Here is a 21,891-nt window from a genome sequence, read left to right as displayed (position 1 = left end):
ATTTGCAGAGAATAAAAATAAAAATTGGAGTGAATGAATGATTAAGAAAGCATCGGCTATCTGATTCAACCATGTGGTCTTCATGTGATGTCCTCTGCCTTTGTTTTTTTTTATAAATAGCAAAATGTCCAATTGGCTATCACCTAACCCTTCCCCCCCCCCCCCCCTTTCCTTTTCCCTTTTCAACCACTCACCATTTCTCTTATGTCATCATCTTTCCTTCTTTTACTCTCTTTCCATTTTGTTTTCCTTTTTCTTTTTTTTTTCCTTTGGTCAAACTTTATTTCTTTTTATTTGGACAACCAAGTTGAGCTAAGTTGGACTTCTTAGCTAAGGACAAACTTCACTCTCCCACAACACTTTACTGAATGGACACTAAATCCTTCCAACTCAACCCAACACGAGTTAAATTCAATTGGATTTGGAGTTTAATTCAATTGGTTTATGAAACCATATTTTAGAAGATGATATTTACCAACTTTGGGATTTGAATCTCAACATGTGCAACCTTTTTCCTATCCTCAACTTGAAATCCCCTTTGTACTAGGGAAAAAATTACAACATATTTGATGATTCAAAATTTTATGCTTAGAGAAAGAAATAAAGAATGCAGATAATGTGATGACCCCATTGATTCCGATAAATTAAAAACAACAAAGGTGGTAAAACTAGTTATTATAATTATGACATTAGATATTATAGTGATTGAGATTAAAATTAACAGTAGATCTAAATTTAAGTTCAAAAAAAATGAAAATGATCAAGGTGATGTTAAAATAGGTAAAAGCATCATAGATGTCATTGTATTAGGAATTAGATTACATTTTATCCTTTTTTTTAAAAAAATGAGCAAATTAGTCCCTGTACATTAGATCAAATAATAAACTAGTTTTTTTTATTAAAACTTTTATCCATTTCTATTGTTAAAAGTTGGCATAGCTGACACCACATGTGCCTCATTCTGACATACAGGAATCAATTTAACAAGAGAAATTGATGAAATTTTTAATAGAAGAGTTAGTTTGTTATTTGATCTAATGTTATAGAGACTAATTTGTACTTTTTTTTAGAGGGGACAAAACACAATCTGACTCTTACAACAATGGCTTCTAGAATATGATGATTGAAGATATTAGATTAAATTGTTGAGATATATAAAATGAATAATTATTATATAAAAAAGGTTTGGCTGACAAAATTATTGTGTTTGTTAACAAATTTCTTTTATTCCCCCTCCTTTTTCACCGTGGAATGCCAAAGAATCGTATGAAAAGATGCAGCAAAATCAGGGTAAAGTTGAGTTCAATAGTTAAGCAAGATTGTGTTTTAATTAAGGGAGAGAGAGAAACCCATTTTTCTTGTGTTTTTTGTTTGGTCACAATTCAATGCCCCTTTTTGCATTTATAAAGTGAAATCTTCAATGTTCAAACTTCAAATGGAAGAGAAGGAAACTAGAAAAACCAACAAAGCAAGAGAGGGTTTTAGGCTTTTGAGGGAAAAAAAATCAATAATTTGCGTAAAAAAGAAGGGTTCAAACTTCAAACATTAAAAAAAAAAAAGGGGCTGCAAAGAAACGTGATTTATCATTTCATCATTGCATATAGGGTTAGTTTTCGTGTACCTTTTATTCTATTCTCCATACTATGCTACCTTAGAATTTCTAACTTTTGTGCATCATATAATAATAAAGTTTAATTATATAATATTAGTTCAATTGATACCGTTGTTAAGTTAACTTTAAAGTTTTTAAACACTCGCTAAAAGATAATTTTAAACTTTTTTGTTTTTCGATTTATTAAACAATTAGAACTTATTTTGAAGAAAATATTAGCATTCAATGACATGCATATTTTTATTAGGGTCAGTATTTGATAAACGGATAGTAGTATATCTCTTTTCTTTTCTTTTTTTAAATATTTGTTTATTTTTAATACTTTATTATACTTTTATAAGATATTTATCAACCTCTTGACTTTACTTATGGAGTTTAAAAACTTTACTGATAGTATACCAAATATTTTCATTTTGTCATTTATTGTATGCATCACTTGTTTTACTTCCAATGCGATTTTTTTTAATAATTGAGGGTGAGAGATGGGTTCTTTGGGATCAAACCCAAACTCTCATGCTTTATAATTTAATATTCTTGTTACTAAGTCAAGAGGTTGTTGAATACTTCCGATGCAAGTTTTAAAGATAAAGACAAATAAAACAAAATGAAATGAAATTAACATATAACACAATATTCTATAAAAAATTAAATACTATAAAAAATAAATAAATAATTTTTTTGCCAACATTGTTATGAAGATTGTGGTTACAAGTTTTAGGTTGTGTTTAATAATGCTTTTTAGAAGTATTTTTGATATTAAAAACACTTTTTGAAGCAGAACGAATGTTAAACAAGCAACTTTTTTTATTTATTTTTTACTTTTCTAAATCACTTTTCCCCAAATGGAGAAGTTAAAATTTTTAGTTTTTCTCTCCCAAGAGCACTTTGATAATTTAATTATGTTTTCATCTCTCCAACATATGGTACTTTCCCTTCTTTAGTTAATTGCTTAAAAAATATTTAAATTTTTTTTATATATTAAAATATTAACAACAAATTATAACAAATTATTTTCTATATTTTTGTTAAAATATCATAATATTAGCTAATTTAAACATTATTTAAATGCTATTTGTTACTTTATAACACTATATTTAAAATGAACACTTTATTTTTTAAAAGTACTTTTTGACAATAATATTGTTGTTGTGGTTGAAAAGTGTTTTTGAAAATTTTAGTTTGGAAAAATTATTTTTAAAAAGTATAGTGAAAATGGGTAGCTTGTAAAGTTAAAATGTCCATGCTGGAAATTAAAAAAAATAAATTAACTTAGATGTTATTTAAATAATTTAATATAATTATACATGAAATATATTTTTTAAATAATTTTTAATTATTTAATATAAATTATTTATAAAAATAATACATGGAATATTTTTAAAATTATTATAACAATAAATGGTATTTACATAATTTAATATAATATATAAATATAAATTAATTTGAAATTTTAAATATCATTTAAATAGTTAATATAAATAAAAAAAATATTTTAATAATTTCAAACAAAAATAGACTAAATGTTAGCCTTCACATTTGGGTAAGAAAGCATTTTTTGACAATATTTTTTATTTCAAAAGTGTAGGGTTGAACAAAATTTGATTTATTTCGATTTTTTGTTGAATTTCGAGTTAATTGAATTGAGTTATTAAATTTTTTTAAAAAAAATCAAATCGAATAAGTGATTCAGATTTTTGAATTCAAGTTGAATTGAGTTTTAAAACTCGAATAAAAAATTGGTATAAATATTCATTGATCCTGACAATTTTGAAAATGTGCAACTTGATCACTCTAAAAAATTACAAAAAAAAAAGAAATTTGAAATATTCTTCAGAAATTCAATATATTTATAAAATATATTTTTCCAAAAATTTATATATTCAAAAAATTAAAAATATTAAAAATTATATAATAATGTTAAATTATAAATTTAAAAAATCCAAATGACAAAATTTGAGGCTTTAAACAAGTAAATTATCAAATTTAGTTTTTCATTCTAATTATATCTTTTTTTTCTTATTTTCTTCTTAAGATTTCTTAAATATATAAATATATATATATGGTATTTATATTTTTTAACTTAAAATTTAGTCATATTGTCAATAAGATTTCAATATGGCCGTTTAACTTTTTTAATTTAACTCGAATAAATTTATTCAACTCTACTTTGCTCAACTTAATTCTAAATATTTTCAAGTCAAGTTAAGTTGATAAAATAAAACTTATCAACTGGATTAATTCGAAAAATTTACTCGATTTAATCAAACTCTTACACTTAATCAAAGTGTTGGAAGTTATTTTTGTAGTTGAGGAAGGGAATTTTGAAGTGATAAAGTTATTATAGGTTGGCATAAAAAATGAGAGTTGGAAGGCAGTAGTGGAATATTGAGGTAAAAGCCGAAAGCAAAACGTAAAGAAAATGTTATGAAGAAGTGGAAGGCTTAGGCTTGGCAGACTGTTGTCCATTAATACTCATATTTCCTCCATCAAATGAATAATGCAATCCCTCTCTGCACAAAATTTATACCCATGTTGCCCTACTTTCCTATTTTTGGACCAATGTTTTCATACCAAACTATTTCTTTGTAATTTCATTTCTATACTCTTTTTTTTTTTACTTCATTTAAATTAATTTCATATAAAAATAATACTAATTCGAGTCAAATTAATTCGAATTTTTATCTAAAAATAGAAATATTTTATTTTCTACTATAGAAGGAAAGGTCTCATTAACTAAATTTATTTACAAAAAGTTATCATTTACCTTTTTTTTTCTCTCATTTTATTATAAAAATATTTAAAATAATAATTTTCAATCTTGGATTTAATTAAATGGATTCAACTCAACAACCCCATTCTTGCACGATAATAACCAAGCATGTACTCATGGCTTTGAACTTCCTTCTTAGGTAATACCTTCTAACAAGGAAAGGAGGTTTATTAATCTTCCTAATTTAAAATAAAGTGAAAAAGAAGTAAAAAGCAATATCATTTTCAACAATTTAGTTGGTATGTTGAGATATATATATATATACTATATAAAACAAAGGTAGCACTCATAGTCTTATTTCTAGGCATGCCAAGTCTAGAAACTTGGATAATTATTCTCTCTCTTTTTTTTCCAACATTAACCATACCCTTTCAATATAGCTTTACAAACCATTTTCTATTTTTCTATAGTTTTAAAATATATTACAATTAAACTTCGATTTAATATTGTTGTTACAATTAAAAAGTACGTACTTTTTAAAAATATTTTGAATGGTAAAAGTCGAAAAAATAATACCAAATACACCCTTAATTGATTTGGTAATTTTGAAGTAGGATATAATTTTTTTTTCAAACACGTGCACAATATAAAAAAAATAACATACACATATTAAAATGTTAAAATTTGTATAAAAAAAATCACCATAAATACCCCCCTTAAATAATCCCTCTACCCATCCAAGGGGTCGGCCCGCTTAGCTTTAACCCTCCTCAATTTGGATATTATTTTCTTTAACACTCATCTTACTCAACCTGTCTTCAATTTTATATTTATTTTTTGAAATTTTTACCTTTTTAATATATATATATCTTAATTACTATTATACACTTAGGTTTCGTTTGGATGGGCGGTTTACTGTGGTGAGGTGCGTTTAATTTACTTTTTATCTCACGCTATAGTATTGTTACAGTATCTAATCTCACCACCATCGTTGTTTTTACACTAAACACAACTAAAGACACTGCTCATCCAAACTCACCCTTAATTATATAACAGTCCTTAAAATTGAAAATATTTTTACTTTTTAACCTTACCCCATTTCAGTAATAACAAAATTGCCCATGTCGAGTTGGACAAGTCAAAGCATCGAAACGTCTTATTTTGTCATTCCCCTACATCATTTGAAATATCAGTGAAGCAGAAGCTAATTATTTTTGTTTACAACTAATTACAGTACAATCATAGTAACAAAAAGTAAAATGAGTTACCACCTCTGAATTATTATCCATTCAATATTAGAAATATAATGTTTTATGTTTTAAAATATTTTTTAAGGATAAACTATTAAAATAGTCACTTTACTTCAAATTACATTTTAATCACTTTTGTTTGAAATATTACAGTTTAGCCACTTACTTTATCGCGTTGTAACATTTTAGTTATTAAGTCGTTAACGGTGTAACAGTAAGCTGACGTGACACGTTAAATCATCATTTCAAAAAAAAAAAGAAGAAAAGGGTTAATTTATAAAATTGATCCCATATTTTTTTTTTCATTTTGAGCAATTTAATTTTTTCTTTTATGTTATTTTAACTTCTTTTTTTTCTCTTTCTTTTCAATTCTTTTATGTTTTTCCCTCTATTTTCCTCCATTCTCCATTTCTTTTAACGTTGTTTTTTTTTTATGTTTTGCATTTCTTAAAGATAGTCCTTATACAGTTTTTTTTGAACAATTTAATTTTTTCAAGTGAGGCGAGCTTGTGGACTAGTTTTAACAAATGTAAAACATAAAAAAAACTACATTAAAAAAATGAAGAAAGGAGGAAAATAGAGGGAGAAGTAGAGGAGAATGAAAGATAAAGAAAAAAGAAAGAAAGTTAAAAGAAAAAAAAATTAAATTGCTCAAAATGAAAAAAATATAGGAATTCATTGTAGGATTTAACCTAAAATTTTTGTTTGAAATGATAATTTAACGAGCTATGTCAGCTTACCGTTAATGTCAATTAATGGCTTAGTGACTAAAATGTTATAACACGATAACGTAAGTGACTAAAACGTAACATTTCAAACATAAGTGACTAAAATGTAATCTAAGGCAAACAAAAGTAACTATTTTGGTAGTTTACCTTATTTTTTATTATTAATTTGAACAATATTGACCAAAATTGTTGAAACTAGACGAAATTGGGAATCAACCAATACATTATCATAGAATTAATTGATCAACGGATCAATACAAATCGATTGAACTAGATTAAAACAGGTTGAATAAAGTTTTATAATTCTTTTAATCATTTTTATTTTTTATGAATTTATTTAATTAAAACTAATTAAATTGATTAGATAGATTAAATTAAAAATGGATAATTTAATGGATTTGATTCAAAAACATTTCCAAATTATTAAAAAAGAAAAAATATTGTTTGGAATCAAATTCATGGGAGGCAGTATATAACCTATCCTCGGATAGATATCCTATATAGGCAACTTGTGCATTTAAAAGACCGATGGTGAATTTTATACATGGGATAAATTATTAATTTTTAATAAATTCAGACAACTCTACCTGTCTTAATTCTTCCTAAATTTTAGAGGAAAATATTAATGGTTTGTTAAAATTTTGGATGTTATATACATGTATTTATTATATATTTATAATAATATTTGATATTTAGATCATATTTAATTTTTAAAAATTAAATTAAAAAACTATAATATATTAATAATACTATGCATCTCTAATAAAATTTATTACAAATGTAATTTTATTTATTAAATATTATTTTCATTTAATAAAATATGATTAATATATTTTTATATTTTTTATTATATACTATGCGTCTCTTTTTTTTTTAATATTTTACTATATTCTTATAGGAGATTTGTCAACCCTTGACCTTACTTATAAAATCTAAAAACTTAACTAGAAGTGTACCAAATAATTTCCCTTTTATATAAAATTTTAACATTTCCTTTAAAAAATTAAATATTTTATTGAAATAATATATTCTAAAATTTATTATTTTTATTTCACTTAAGAACGGAACTAAAATTTACTAAAATTTAAGACAAGAAGATTCTATAAAGAACTAACTTAGTAAAAATGTGTTTCATACTTTATGGTTGTTGCTGTTATAGATGAAAAGTTGTTATAAAGATAAAAAATAAAATATAAAAAATTAATTATACAACAAATTTGGATATTATAAAAGGTGGTTGTTATACAAAGGTTGATTATCTATTTTTTCAACTAATACATCAAAAATAAAAATAAAAATTAGTTTTAAATCTATGCATGAGATAATAATTTCAAAAAATTTATACACCACAAAAAAATTAATTTTTTTCTTATTGGATGAAAACTATACTTATATGTATTATTCGATGAGATGTAAATCTTAAATTTGTTAATGTCCAGTAATATTTGTAAATGATTAACTTGAACTTGTTTGAATTGTCTATATTATTTTTTAATTTATTTAATATTTAGTAATTCTATACGTGTTTTACAATCATTATATATATTTAAAATTTCTAAATACCAACAACTAAATGTTATTTTACTATTTACAATATAATAGTGTATTTAACTTTTACATGATACATAAATAAAATAAACATATTATAAAGTTGAAAATGGAAAAGGTAGGGCTTGACGTTTAAATTTTGGAAGACGAGCCCAACACTAAAGTTAATCAAGCTTAATATTTTTTTTTGCTTAATTTTCATTTTTTATAGCTTAATATTTTTCTTCAAACTATTCTAAATATTGGACAGGTTTTCAAGCTCAAATAGGTAACTCGTGTTGAATATCAACACCAAATTATTGTAAAATATGTTTTGTTAATGTTTATATTGTAAAAAGTTTTACTTAGGTGAGTAGTCTTTAGGTACTAAGTTTAGTTTTAAGTTTTATGTTAATAGGGGAATGAATCTCACATTATCTAGGAATAACAAAGTAAGGGATTGTGAGTTTATATAAAAACTCATATCCCACATTGCTTAGAAAAACGAAGGTAGTAAGACTTTGGGTCTATATAAAGACTTATGTAATAAATGTTAAGTGCACCAGACCAAATATTAAATCTTCTATTTGATTTTTTAAATTCTTTCTTTCTTTTATTATTTTGGAGTTTTAGGAGGTGTAGCTAAATTTTAGTTCAGTGGTGTCGTGAATTTAAGTGTTCTACAATTGGTATTAGAGCCAGGTTAGAGGACTGAAAATTTTCTTAGTATGCCCTATAGTTGTAGCATTGTTTAATTTTCCACATTAGAAAATAAATTATCATAGCTACTTGAAGATTATCCTTAGTTGCTTAGTTGTTGGAAGGAAGTGTGGTAGTGTGAAATTGCATGTCTAGGAAAGGTTCTGGCTAATGAAGACTTGGTACTTAAGAGTGTTTGTTGTGACCCTCATCTCTTTTCTGGGAACTTCCTGATACATTGTTCATAAAATACTTTCACTCTTTAAGTATTTAATTGTGAGAATAATTGGCGAAATGAAGCAACTTAATAGCAAGAATTATAATACATGATCAACTAGTACAATGTCTTATATGGAAGAACAAGACCTTTGGAAGGTTACCAACAGAAATGAAGTGACACCACTAGAAGCCGAGGATGCAAGTGGCACGCTAAGAAAATGGAAAATAAAATCCAGTAAAACAATTTTCTCTTTGAAGATGACGATTGAAAATGACGTGTTGGAGCATATTCGGGATGCCAAAGCTCCCAAAGAAGCATAATATACATTGTCAAGTTTGTCCTCCAAGAGAAATGACATAAAGCTTCAACTTCTCGAGGGCGATTTATTATCGATGACGCTACGTGACATGACAATCTTGTAGTTTTCCATAAGGTGAAGTCGTTATGGCGAGAGATTGGTGATTTGGATCCATAAGATCCAATCAAGGACACCAAGGTGAAGAGGATAATTATCCATGGTTTGAGACCAAAGTTTAGAAGCTTTGTTGCTATAGTACAAGGATGGCAAACCCCACTATCACTTGTTGAGTTTGAGAATTTGCTTGTTGGTCAAGAAGCATCAGTAAATAATATGTGAAGAGCTCCACTGAAAGAGGATGAGCAAGCGCTTTATGCCAACAAGAGCAGTTGAAATACCAAGCAACAAGGTGGATTGAAAAGAAATTAGGACAAGGCAAAGAGTTTACGAAATGAAGGGAGTTCTCGTGTAGAGGGAGCTGCAAAGTCCTATGTCAATGGACGAAAGTTCAGAGGGAGCTACTAAAATTTTGGTAAAAAGGGTCACAAGGTGCACACCTACTGGTCAAAGAAAAAACCCATGGAAGGTAATCTTGCTACCGTTAACAATGAAAAAGAATGGGATGTCGATGCACTGTTTATTGTGGAAGAGGAGATGGCTTTTACAATTGTAACATCCAATCAAATTGATTATGAGAATGGTTGGATAGTTGATTTCGGCTGCTCAAATCACATGACTGGTGATAAGAAGAAGTTGCAGAATTTGTCGGAATCCAAAAGAAGCCGTGTGTAGTTGATTGCAAACTTGTTTACAAAAGGCTTATGTGACAACAAGCTCAGAAGTTTCTATCATTAGTTTGACGTGGTGAAAGCTAGTGTTGAGAGGGAGTGTTGAATATCAACACCAACTTATTGAAAAATATATTTGGTTAATGTTTATATTGTAAGAAGTTTAACTTTGGTGAATAGTCTTTAGATACTAAGTTTAGTTTTAAATTTTATGTTAGTAGAGGAACGAATCCCATATTATTTAGGAATAAAAAAGTAAGTGATTGTGAGTTTATATAACAACTCATTTCCCACATTGCTTAGAAAAACGAAGATAGTGAGACCTTGGGCTCTATATAAAGACTTATATAGTAAATGTTAAGTGTACCAAACCAAATATTGAATCTTCTATTTGGTTCTTTAAATCCCTCCTTTATTTTCTTATTTTGGAGTTTTAGGAAGTGTAGCTAAATTTTAATTTAGTGGTGTCGTGGGCCTAGTTGTTCTACAACTTGACCTTTGAGCAAGCACTAATATTACCATTTTTTTTACAAATTTTATTTTTTTAAAAATAAAAAATATTGAGATGCAATCAATTTGTAATATATATTAAAGCATTTAAAAAAATGTCTCCATCTACTTAATTTAAAAAATAATTGTATAATAAAATTAAACTTATGCATATAAAGTTAGTTCTCTTTATAGCAATCTCATTTATCTGTTAAAATTTTGAATATGATAGAGATGTGACAATTATATATCTATAACAACATTTAAAATTTAGATCATATTTGAATTTTTAAATTTTTAAATTAAAAAACTATAATATTAGTAGTTAGTGATTTTAGATCGTATCTTTAATAAAAATTACAAATATAATTAAATTTATTAAAGATTATTTTTATTTAGTAAAATATGATTAATATATTTTTATATAAAATTTAAACATATTATTAAAATAATATATTAACTAAAATTTATTTATTTTTATTTTAATTTGGAATAAAACTAATTTTACATAAATTTGAGACAAAAGATTGTTATAGAAAACTAAATTAGTAAAGACTGTACTTCATATTTTATGATTGTTGTTATAAATGAAAAGTTGATATAAAAGAAAAAAATAAAATATAAAAATCAATTTTATAATAAATTTAATTATTATAATGAAATATTATTATAAAAATAATTGTTATAGAGAACGCATATTATATATTTATTAAACATTAATTAGTTACAATAAATGGATATAAGAATTTATATCCAACCAAAATTCTCAGTTGGATATGATTATACATGCTTTTTATAAAAATAGAAGTTTGCATATTTAATATAATTTCTTCTATATGTTTGTCAAGAAAAAATAATCACAAATGAGTTTTTTTGTTTATATAAATTCTTTTTTTAAAAAAAGTAAAATATTAAAAATATAGTACATTCACAAATATAATATATGTATAAATGAATGTTCGACTAATTACAATGTAGAATCAAATCAGGGCGACTGTTGGGGTCTTTTTTACTTGCTCATTCCATGTCCTGTTAAAACGAGAATGAATTTTTGCTTGGGCCATGGGAAGGTTTTTGGCCTCTTTGATGTTGGATGTTTATGACCTACAAAATTGTGGAATATTTGACAAAACAACAATATAGTTTGGCTAGGACTCAAATTAACCGATCCTTGTGATGAGGCCATGAGTTTATTTGATAACGATTGAGTTCTTATCCTTATCTTTTAGAGTATTTCAAGTTGTTGGGGAACTTGTTTATGAAGGATATTATGAGATATATACTATAGATAATTAATAAGATAATTTGATCTTTTAAATAGGTGTTTAAAGCTTATCAAAACTCTGTTGAATGAACTATTGCATCAACCTATAAATAGTCTGTTTGTGGTGTCACTTGGGGTGTGTTTTTGGAGTGTCTTTGATCAAATTCATGTGTTTTTGGAGTATCCTTGTGTTACTTTGCAATTTGTATCAAAGCGAGCTTCGAGAGTTGTTCGAATGAGATCCTAAGCTACAGTTTGTAATAATGAAGTCCAAGAAGAAAGGTTGTCCTATCCCTCATCCACCTTCGATGATTAAAGCATCAAATTCAAATCACGACAATGATGTTCTTTTTAATGACCAAGAGGAAGTGTTCAGCCAAATGTTGAAAAGCATGGAAACATTATGCTAATTAAATGAGTACTTGAGGGAAGAAGTTATCATTCTAAAAAAAGAAAAAGAAAGATTGAAACTATGGTAAGAGAAAAAGATGATGTTATCGCTAACCTTAATAAGGCTAACGTAGTGCTTGATAAAACTATCAAAGAAAAGAATGAGATGATTACTAAAACGAATGCAACTTTGAAAACAAATGAGCAAGAGTTAAGTGATGCTAAAGTTATTCTCAGAAAATATGAAAGGAAAAGTGAAGATATCTTAGTTGTTGGGAGTTCCGAATTTGGTTGTACTGTACTTGGTACAGACACGAAAAGTATCATTTGGTTGCCCAACACCTATGTAAAAGCCTCTAAGTTGACCAAATTGACGAACCCATACATCATTCTAGAAGTTCGTAAGTCGACCATCCCCTAAAGATTAGAACACATTAGCAATCACATCTGACCATACATTCATTAAAGATCTCCAAATATAAGAGCAATTACTCCTTGCTATGGACTCCGGTAACACTATTGTACACTATACTTGTTTCTCAAGAATTGCACCACAAAGCTTCCGTATTGGTGAGAATCTGGAAACTCAAATTCAAAAAAAAAATTGTTTTGATAAACTAAGCTTCTGAGTCCAAGACCGCCGAAATTGAGAGGTCGACAACAATCCCTCGAGACACTAATGTTGGTTTCCTGGTCCGATGTCGTTCCCTATATGAAATTACGAGCTAACTTATTAATTTCACTGCATATAGAAACATGCATACAAGCTGTACTTATGAAATAGTTAGGAATAGCAAGCAATACTGATTTTACCAACATAACTCTTCCTACCAAAGATATCTTCCTTGGTTTCCACCCATTTAACTTATTTCGAACTTTGCTAACCATAAAATCAAAAGTATTAGTTGTGACTCTTTTATGAAACAATGGCATACCGAGATAATTACCAAGATCATCCATACGCATGAAACCAACATATCTACAAATTGCATCTGTTAAAATCAATTGGTGTATTGAGAGAGAAAAATACTAGTGATTTTTCTTTATTTACTTTTTGGCTCAAAAAATTGACAGAGTATGTGAAGAATATAATTAACTTGAGCTGCTTGATTCCTATTGGCTTCACAAGAAAGGATAAGATCATTTGTGAAAAATAAAATAAGATCATTTGTGAAAAATAAATGAGATAAAGCTGGGGCCCTTCTTAACAAGAAAATTGGAGACCGATTCCCACAATTGACTGGCCCCTCAATTAGGTGTCCTAACTTTCCATCCATAGTACAAATAGATATGACGAAAGAGGGTCTCATTGTCTTATTCTGTGTGATGGTCTAAAAGTTTTTGTGACATCACCATTCCAAAGGACTTGGAGTGAGGCTAATGATACACAATTTAGAATTACTGAAACCAATAAACGTGGTACTCCTGCTTCCGATAGCGTGTCTTCCAAAAAATCGCATCTAATCTTATCTTACGCCTTATCCAAGTCAATTTTTAGAGTCATCCCATATTTTTTTCCTTTGAAACTTTTCATGAAATGAATAGCTTCTTGTTGTTTCAATGCATCTCCATCAAAGCACCATTCATCATTTTCAAACCTTAGCCCCTCAATCCTATTCCACTTTTGATTTTCCATCACGTGTCCATGGAAATAGCTTATATATCTATCATCAAATGTAAGCCATTTTGATTTAGATTTTTGGAACCATAACAATTCTTCATGCTTCAAGATTTCTTCAATCTCTTTACGTAATACTAATTCATGTTTGTGAAGTCGTATCGAAGGCCTTAAATATAAAATTTTCTACACCGGATTCAACTCAGATACCAGTTTCCTCTTGCGCACAAAAATATTACTGTAAACATGTTTGTTCCAATCTTGTACCATATCTTGGAACCATTTTAAATTAACCTCCACCTCCACGTCGTCCTTCCAACTTTCCCTAACAAGACCTTTAAATTCAGTATGAAGCATTGATAAATCGTAAATTATACATATTTTTACCCCATGTTTAATGCATTTTATGGATGATTTTCCATAAGAATTGGTGAATTCGATGCTCCTAATGCTTTAATTTCATGTTTTATACTTAGAAGAGCATAGGAGAGCGAAAGGAACGAGAAACGGGCCAAAAACAGAGAAAATGGGCCAAAGTACGATATCAACATGTCCTGGACCTCCTCACATGGGTATAGCACACGCCCGTGCCAATCTAACAGGCTCAAACACGGCCTGAAGTAATGGCAAACGGGCGTGTCACACGGGCGTGTCCCTACCAAGTGCAAGTTAAGTCCAATTCGGAAAAGGCCACTTTTAAGGTCTTCTAGGCATTCCAAAGCCTATAAATACACCCTAGAGGAGGAAGAAAAAGGGAGGAAGAAGAGGGGGTAAGGAATTACTCCAAAGAAGCCGATTGATCCATCTTGAAAGCCGGATTCATCATCAAGACTGAAGATCTCTCCTCAATTTCCCTTCAGGAGTTTTGAGTTTTGTTTATGTTTTGTATTCTTTATTCTTCTGAGATGTTTTCTTATTTAGTTATGAACTAAAACCCCTAAATACCTAAGGTGAACGAAACCTAAGACGAATCTTGTTATTATTTTCTGAATCGTATGATAAATATTTAACTTGTTCTTAATTATGTGTTCTTAATTCTTGTTTTGATATCCCAGGATACTGATTCAGGACATACTTTTATTCAGAGGAGGAATAGACCCTGTCTAAGAGTACTTTTGTCATAATTAAGCGGAGTTTATTGCGGGCTTAGAAATAGGGTAACAAGATTTTGCCGGATTAGGGTGAAACCTAATAAGGGGATCCATAGATTGAGTTAATGCAACCCTAGAGTGTTAATTAGAGAAAAGTTTCGGTTATTCAATCTAGGGATTAGACGTTATTAGTCTTGAATAGGGATAATAACATAACTTAGGGATCTCTACGGAACAAGTTGAATGAATAAATCGTCCGATTCGGAGCCAAAATAACAAGTAAAGTCTAGGTGGATTTTTCCTTAGGTATTGTCTTCATTCAATCGATTTTCCCAAAAATAATTCCCCAATTCTTTCCTCTGTGAGTTCTTAGTTTAGATAATTAGTTAATTAAAACAAAATCTCTTTATTCTTAGGCTAGATAATAAAAAGATAGTTATTACTAGTACTTTTAGTTCCTTTGGGTTTGACAATCCGGTCTTGCTAAAACTATACTACTGTTCGATAGGTATACTTGCCTACATCGCGATAATAGTTAGTTCAAGAACGAGTAGTTATAAATATTTAAAACCTATCACGAAACCTCGCGATCAAGTTTTTGGTACCGTTGCCGGGGAACTAAAATATTAGGAACGCTTAATTTTATTACTTTAGCCATTTATTTTTCTTGCAATTTAATTTAATTTTATCATTATTATTATTTATTAACCTACTCTTTCTTTCTCTTGGCAGGTTTTCATAGTTTATGACTAGAAGAAACCCGTCAGGGCCACTACTTTTTGACGAAGAAATCGATCGAATAGTTCGTAAAAACCAAAGAGAAATAATGCGAAGCTTAAGATACGTAGAGAACGAGCAAGAAGACGATACTCAACCCCCAACCGAAGAGATGGCTGAAAACCAAGGCAATCAGCTACCTCCTGCAATTGCGATTAATCAAAATCCTGCTCCACGCACTATGTATGATTATGCTAAACCTTCTTTATCAGGAACTGAATCTAGCATAGTTAGACCTGCTGCAGCTGCAAATACTTTTGAATTAGAACCTAACACTATTCAGATGATACAACAATTTGTTCAGTTTGATGGTTTGCAGGAGGAAGATCCCAACGCTCACTTAGCAAACTTTCTGGAATTTTGCGATACATTTAAAATCAATGGCGTTTCTGATGATGCCATTCGTCTTCGGTTATTCCCTTTTTCATTGAGGAATAAATCTAAACAGTGGTTGAACTCGTTACCACGATGGTCAATTACTACTTGGGAACAAATGACCGAAAATTTTTTACTAAAATATTTTTCGCCGGCTAAAACGGCTAAATTACGTAATGATATCTTTTCTTTTGTGCAGATAGACTTAGAAATACTTTATGATTCATAGGAGAGATACAAGGATCTATTGTGAAGGTGCCCTCACCATGGGTTACCTCTATGGCTGCAAGTTCAAACGTTTTACAATGGTGTGAATCCCTCAACAATACAGATGATTGACGCAGCTGCTGGAGGAACCATCAACAACAAAACACCTGAAGAGGCTTATGAATTCATTGAAGAAATGTCACTGAATAATTATCAGTGGCAAGTCATGAGCACTAAGCCAACAAAAACAGCCGGCGTTTATAACGTTGACTCAGTTACTACGCTGTCAAATCAGGTAGAACTTCTCAATAAAAAGATTGATGGTTTACTTGGTTCTACGCAGGTACATCTAGTAATGAGGTGTGGCTCAAGTGGAGGAGGTGTGCATACAGAATATCAATCTTTCAATCCTACAACCGAAGAGGAACAAGTCAACTATATGGGTAACAATAACTTTAGATCTCAAAATAACCCATATAGTAATACTTAGAATGCAGGTTGGAGGAACCACCCAAATTTCTCCTAGGGTGGTCAAAGGAATCAAAAGCCATAAAATCCTTAGGGTTTTTAATAGCCACCTTATCAACAAGAGAAAAAACCAAACCTTGAGGAGATGCTCTCGAAATTCATATCAGTGTCAGAAACCCGTTTCCAAAATACCGATACAGCACTTAAAAATCAACAAGTATCGATCCAAAGACTCGAAACTCAGATAGGCCAGCTATCCAGACTGATCTCTGAACGACTACAAGGTAGCTTAGCAAGTAGTACTGAACCTAACCCAAGGGAACACCTCAACGCAATTAGTACTCAATATAAGGAAGGATTCATTGCGCCTGAGCCAGAATTGATGCAAGAAACTATGGTGAGCAAAGGTAAAAGTGAGGTAAGTCATAACAAAATAGTGAATGAAGAATATAAACCTCGTGTCCTATATCCTAACGCGACAAGGAAAGACCGTTCAGATGAACAATTCAGTAAATTCCTTAAACTTTTGAAAAAATTACATATTAACTTACCATTTATTGAAGCTTTGTCGCAGATGCCGAATACAATGAAATTTTTAAAAGAGCTTTTAGTAAATAAGCGAAAGTTGGATGAAGCGTCGCATGTGGAGCTAAATGCAGTCTGCTCAGCTATTCTACAGAGTAAGCTACCCCACAAATTGAAAGATCCAGGGAGTTTTACAATTCATTGCTTAATTGGTAGTTTAGATATAAATCATGCATTAGCTGATTTAGGTGCTAGTATTAACGTCATGCCTTACAAAATGTTTAAGCAACTAGGTCTTGGGAAACCTAAACAAACTAGGATAAGCATTCAATTGGCAGATAAAACTATAAGATTTCCTAGGGGTATTATTGAAGATGTACTAGTGAAAGTAGATAAGTTCATATTTCCCGTTGATTTCGTTGTTCTAGACATAGAGGAGGATAATAACACCCCTTTGATTTTAGGGAGGCCCTTTTTAGCAACAGCTAAAACAATTATTGATGTTGGCACAGGTGAGCTTACACTTCGTATGGGAGACGAAACGGTCACCCTTCAAGCTCATAATTTTGGCATCACATCGAACATTGAAGGTAATGGTCCACACCAATCTACTAAAACTAACAATATGACTTTACAGAAATTGAGCTTCAAAGAAGTTCACGAGCCATGTTCCAGAAATGATAGATGACACATTTCATAAAGAATGAAGGCTATGGATAGAGGAGCTAGACGAATGGAGATCACATAAACTGAGAACACACGATAAACCGAAACTACGCCAAAATGAGCCCGATACCTCTCCAAATCAACTTAAGGTTGGTGATAAAGTCTTATTAGATGCCGAAGATCCCCACATTGTCACTACCACACCGAATGAGGAAATCCTTTTTACGGTACTCAGTATTTTTCTATTTGGTATGGTGGAGGTGAGTCATCCCAGGTTCGACACTTTTAAGGTAAACAACACCCGTTTAAAACCTTATTTTGATGACACTGATAACAGGAATGAGGAGTATAAACTCCTCGAACCACCATGACCATACAACGGAGAGGTAAGTTGAGCTTAGACTATAAATAAGCGCTTCTCGGGAGGCAACCCGAGCACTAACAATATTAATTTCTTTGAATTTTGGTATTTAACTCCTAACTTACTAATAGAAATCTTGAATACAGGTGTTTCCACAGAGACACGGCCAAGCACAAGGGCGTGCTCAAGGCCGTGTGAAAATAGGGCAAAAGGTTTTCCCAACACGGGCTACGATTAAATGCCACGGCCATGCGATACGGTAATGGTCGAGCCAGCTAAAATAACACAGGCGTGCGACATGCCCGTGTAGAAGACCCGTGGTTGAAATTGAGAAACTAGCACGGGCGTGCGACACGCCCGTGTCTAACACCCGTGGTCGAACCTGTTAAATTAACACGGCGTGGAGCTTGAACACACGGGCGTGGGAGAAGCGAACGAAGCTAGACACGGCCGTGCAACACGGCCATGTGAACCCACATGCTCGAGGAACACGGGCATGTACTAAATGTCAGACGCACCCAAATTTGATATTCGCGAATCACATGGGCTGAAATTAGGGGACACGGGCGTGCGCCATGGGCGTGTGCCCCAAAATCTATAAATACCCTGCACTATTCACTTTTTTCCCCATTCAAAAACCCTAACCCTAGCCGCTACAACTCCACACGGCCCCCTGCCACGCCCGTGCTCCGCCTTCAACTTCGTTTTTGACGCCCAATCTCTGTCCCTTAGCGTTTGTTTACTCTCTTCACTTCTATTTTACTTATTACTAACGCTTATTATTACAATAATTTCCATTTCTTTTGAACTATCTTCTATTTCTGTTCATTACTTTATCATTTAGTTTGCATTTTTAGTTAGTTATTATACATTGCATGTTAAATCAAGTGATTAGGAAACTTCATACCCATGATTTTACCATGCTCATTCTCATGATATTCCCATGCCAATATCTCTCATGTAATTTGCATTGTTCAATTATTTCTTATACATTTCATGTTGTTAGGAAAGCTTCATTCTTTTACACATGCCATTACTACATACAATGACAAAGTCACGTAATTATTATATTAGTTATGTTTGGTTGTGGTTGAAAGTCTACTTTTTAGTTGGAAATTGTATTCCTTTTACTTCGACCACTCATCAAGATGACTTGATGATTCTAATCGCAGGTACCATGTAATCGTCAAGAGGAAAGAAAATCGCCGTACTTGCTTCGAAGTAGAGGAAGGGAGTGCCCTCTTCCGCGGGCCCAACCGCAGAAATCCGTCACCCTCTCCTACAATTTCCCCGAGGGCCCCAGGAACAACTGTTCCAAATACTTTGGGCCCGACCCTTAATTGCAGGCTGTTGCATCGACTTAGCTGCCGTAGAACAAGTCCAGATGGCTGATGCGATTCGGGCTCTCCTAACCACCGACCCTTGGGAGTTGTTCTTTGGGATTATTGAGCCAACATACCTCAAGCTTACGATGGAACTATACTCAACGTTCCATCTCCAGATCGTAATGACAAGGTATGATGATCCCGGTACGGTCTAGTTTCGCCTAGGTAGACTAATCCGCCAACTAAGCGTCCCAAAGATTGGTGCTACTCTAGGCCTATATACGGAGGAGTTTCGAGAGGAGAATGAACTACATGCTTTCAGTCGCCACATACATTTCTCACCCTCGAAGTGCTGGCACACTTTGGCTCTTAGCACGGCCTTGTACAATCCTAGCCGCTCCAAGGCATCAGTTCTCCCACCATCCCTGAGGTACTTACATGCTATTTCAGCTCACACGATTATAGGGAGGTGAGAGAGCACTGACGTCGTCAACACCCACGACGTTTACTTCTTATGGTGCATGTTGCAAGGGCACGTTATCGACCTTACCTATTTCATCGCCCTTGCGATTCAGCACCAGACAGAGCGGCATCGGAAGGGGGTCATCTCCATTGGCCCCTACGTGACTAGGCTGGCATGACACTTCGGGCTTCTCAACACCGCGGCCCAATAATCATCCCTCACTCTCATCGGCCAGATGTCTCCATAAGGCATCTCGAGCATGCTTAGCATGAGAATGATCGAGAGGCACTGAGGAACCTACCCTCCTCAGCATCGCCTCGCCAATCTACCGAGGAGGAGGCCTACGAGGACATTCCTGATGATGTCCCCTCATAGCATGAAGACCCACCGACTCAGCCACCACCACCCTCTCGTCCAGTTCATGTGGCGGCTTCATATGCTGACATCTCTGAGCGTCTCACCTGATTCGAGCAGCAGTGTTTTCAACGATTTGACAACATTGATGCTACTCTACAGCAGATTTGTCAGCACCTCCACATCTCATCGCCAGTCCTACCTCGCGAACCATCCAGCGATGAAGATGTTTAGAAATATTTATTTATTATTTTATGTTTTTAATTTTTATTGAAACTATTTTTTATTTTTGTTAGATTTTAGAATTTTATTTTTAATTATTAATTTCGGTTATTTCTTTTCGAGTACTTATTCTTCCTTATATCCCCTAAAAAGTTCCTGATTTTATCACAGTTATATAGAGCTCTTAAGCTCATCATCACATAGGAACTAAAACTCCACCGCGAAAGGTTCTCCACGATTGCCATGTCCTGCTCGACCATGACCATAGCTACCACTAGATATAATATTCTTTTGGCGCAGAACTTATGGTCTAATGAACCTCTACGACCGCCGGAGTATCCTCCTCCACTCTCTAACCAATTACTCTCTAAAACTCTAGTTCGAGGAATTCATCATACAGGAAGTTTCACTTCTCTCCCTATCTTATTTTTATTTTATAATACCTATCTTTGTATATTGAGGGCAATGTACATCTTAAGTGTAGGGGGAGGCATTCATTTCATTATCAGAAAAATCCCTGAATGACTGCCTTGTTCTCTTAAAAAGCTCTCATATCATATTTAGGATAAATTTTGATTGGTTTATGATTTTGATTGATATATCTTGAATTAAAACATAGGGATTTATGCATTGACTATTTAAACTTTAAGACATTAGAGAATCAAGCATGATAAGTTGATTATTAAGAATTTAAAATTATAGGTCGTTTCTCCAAGTCTAGGTATTACTTTGAATTGGAATTCACGAGTCTAAACATCAAAAAGCCATAATTTTTGTGAGATTTTTGAGCCTTTTGAGCATCTATTAATTCTTTCATGCTCACTTTCATTATTGCTTTGAGTGCGTCAGTATTGAACTACTATTCTAGAACTTGCTTGATTATGTATGTCGAGACCACACCATTTGATTTGATATGTCCAAATGATTAAGGCACTTAAGATTAACCCACTCATGCCATGAAAAGCCTACCTCTACGATTAACCCCTAGTAAACCTCCTTGAGCCTAACAAGCCATTTTTTGTATTACCCTTAATATTAACCTTTAACCCGTTATTGTTGAAATCCCCTAAATTAATCCCTATTTTTGTCGAGATTTGAATTGAATGGACTGCCTAGCTATGTTTTGTTCTTAATAGTTAGTCTATATTATTTTAACTTGTTCTTCAAAAAAAAAAAACTACGTATACATATCTGTACTTTCATTTTCTGAGAGAAGCTCTATTGTATGCAAGTGAAGATTAACTCTTTTTCTAGTTAGGCAATTTTTTAATTCAATCTCGATTCTAACCCTTTCTTTCAGCTTGTGACCACACCCCCCTAACTAAGCCTCACTTCAACCCTCTAAAGACCTTTTAATTGATGTATCATCTTAAATTATAGTGGTGGAGATTTGATTTTCATGAAAGCCTATGGTAATGACTTTTCATTATTGACTATTGAGTGCTTCATTTATTGTCCTTAAAC

Source organism: Gossypium hirsutum, chromosome A09 (assembly GCF_007990345.1).
Source record: "Gossypium hirsutum isolate 1008001.06 chromosome A09, Gossypium_hirsutum_v2.1, whole genome shotgun sequence".
Taxonomy (NCBI): Eukaryota; Viridiplantae; Streptophyta; class Magnoliopsida; order Malvales; family Malvaceae; genus Gossypium; species Gossypium hirsutum.
Note: the sequence above shows the minus strand (reverse complement) of the source record.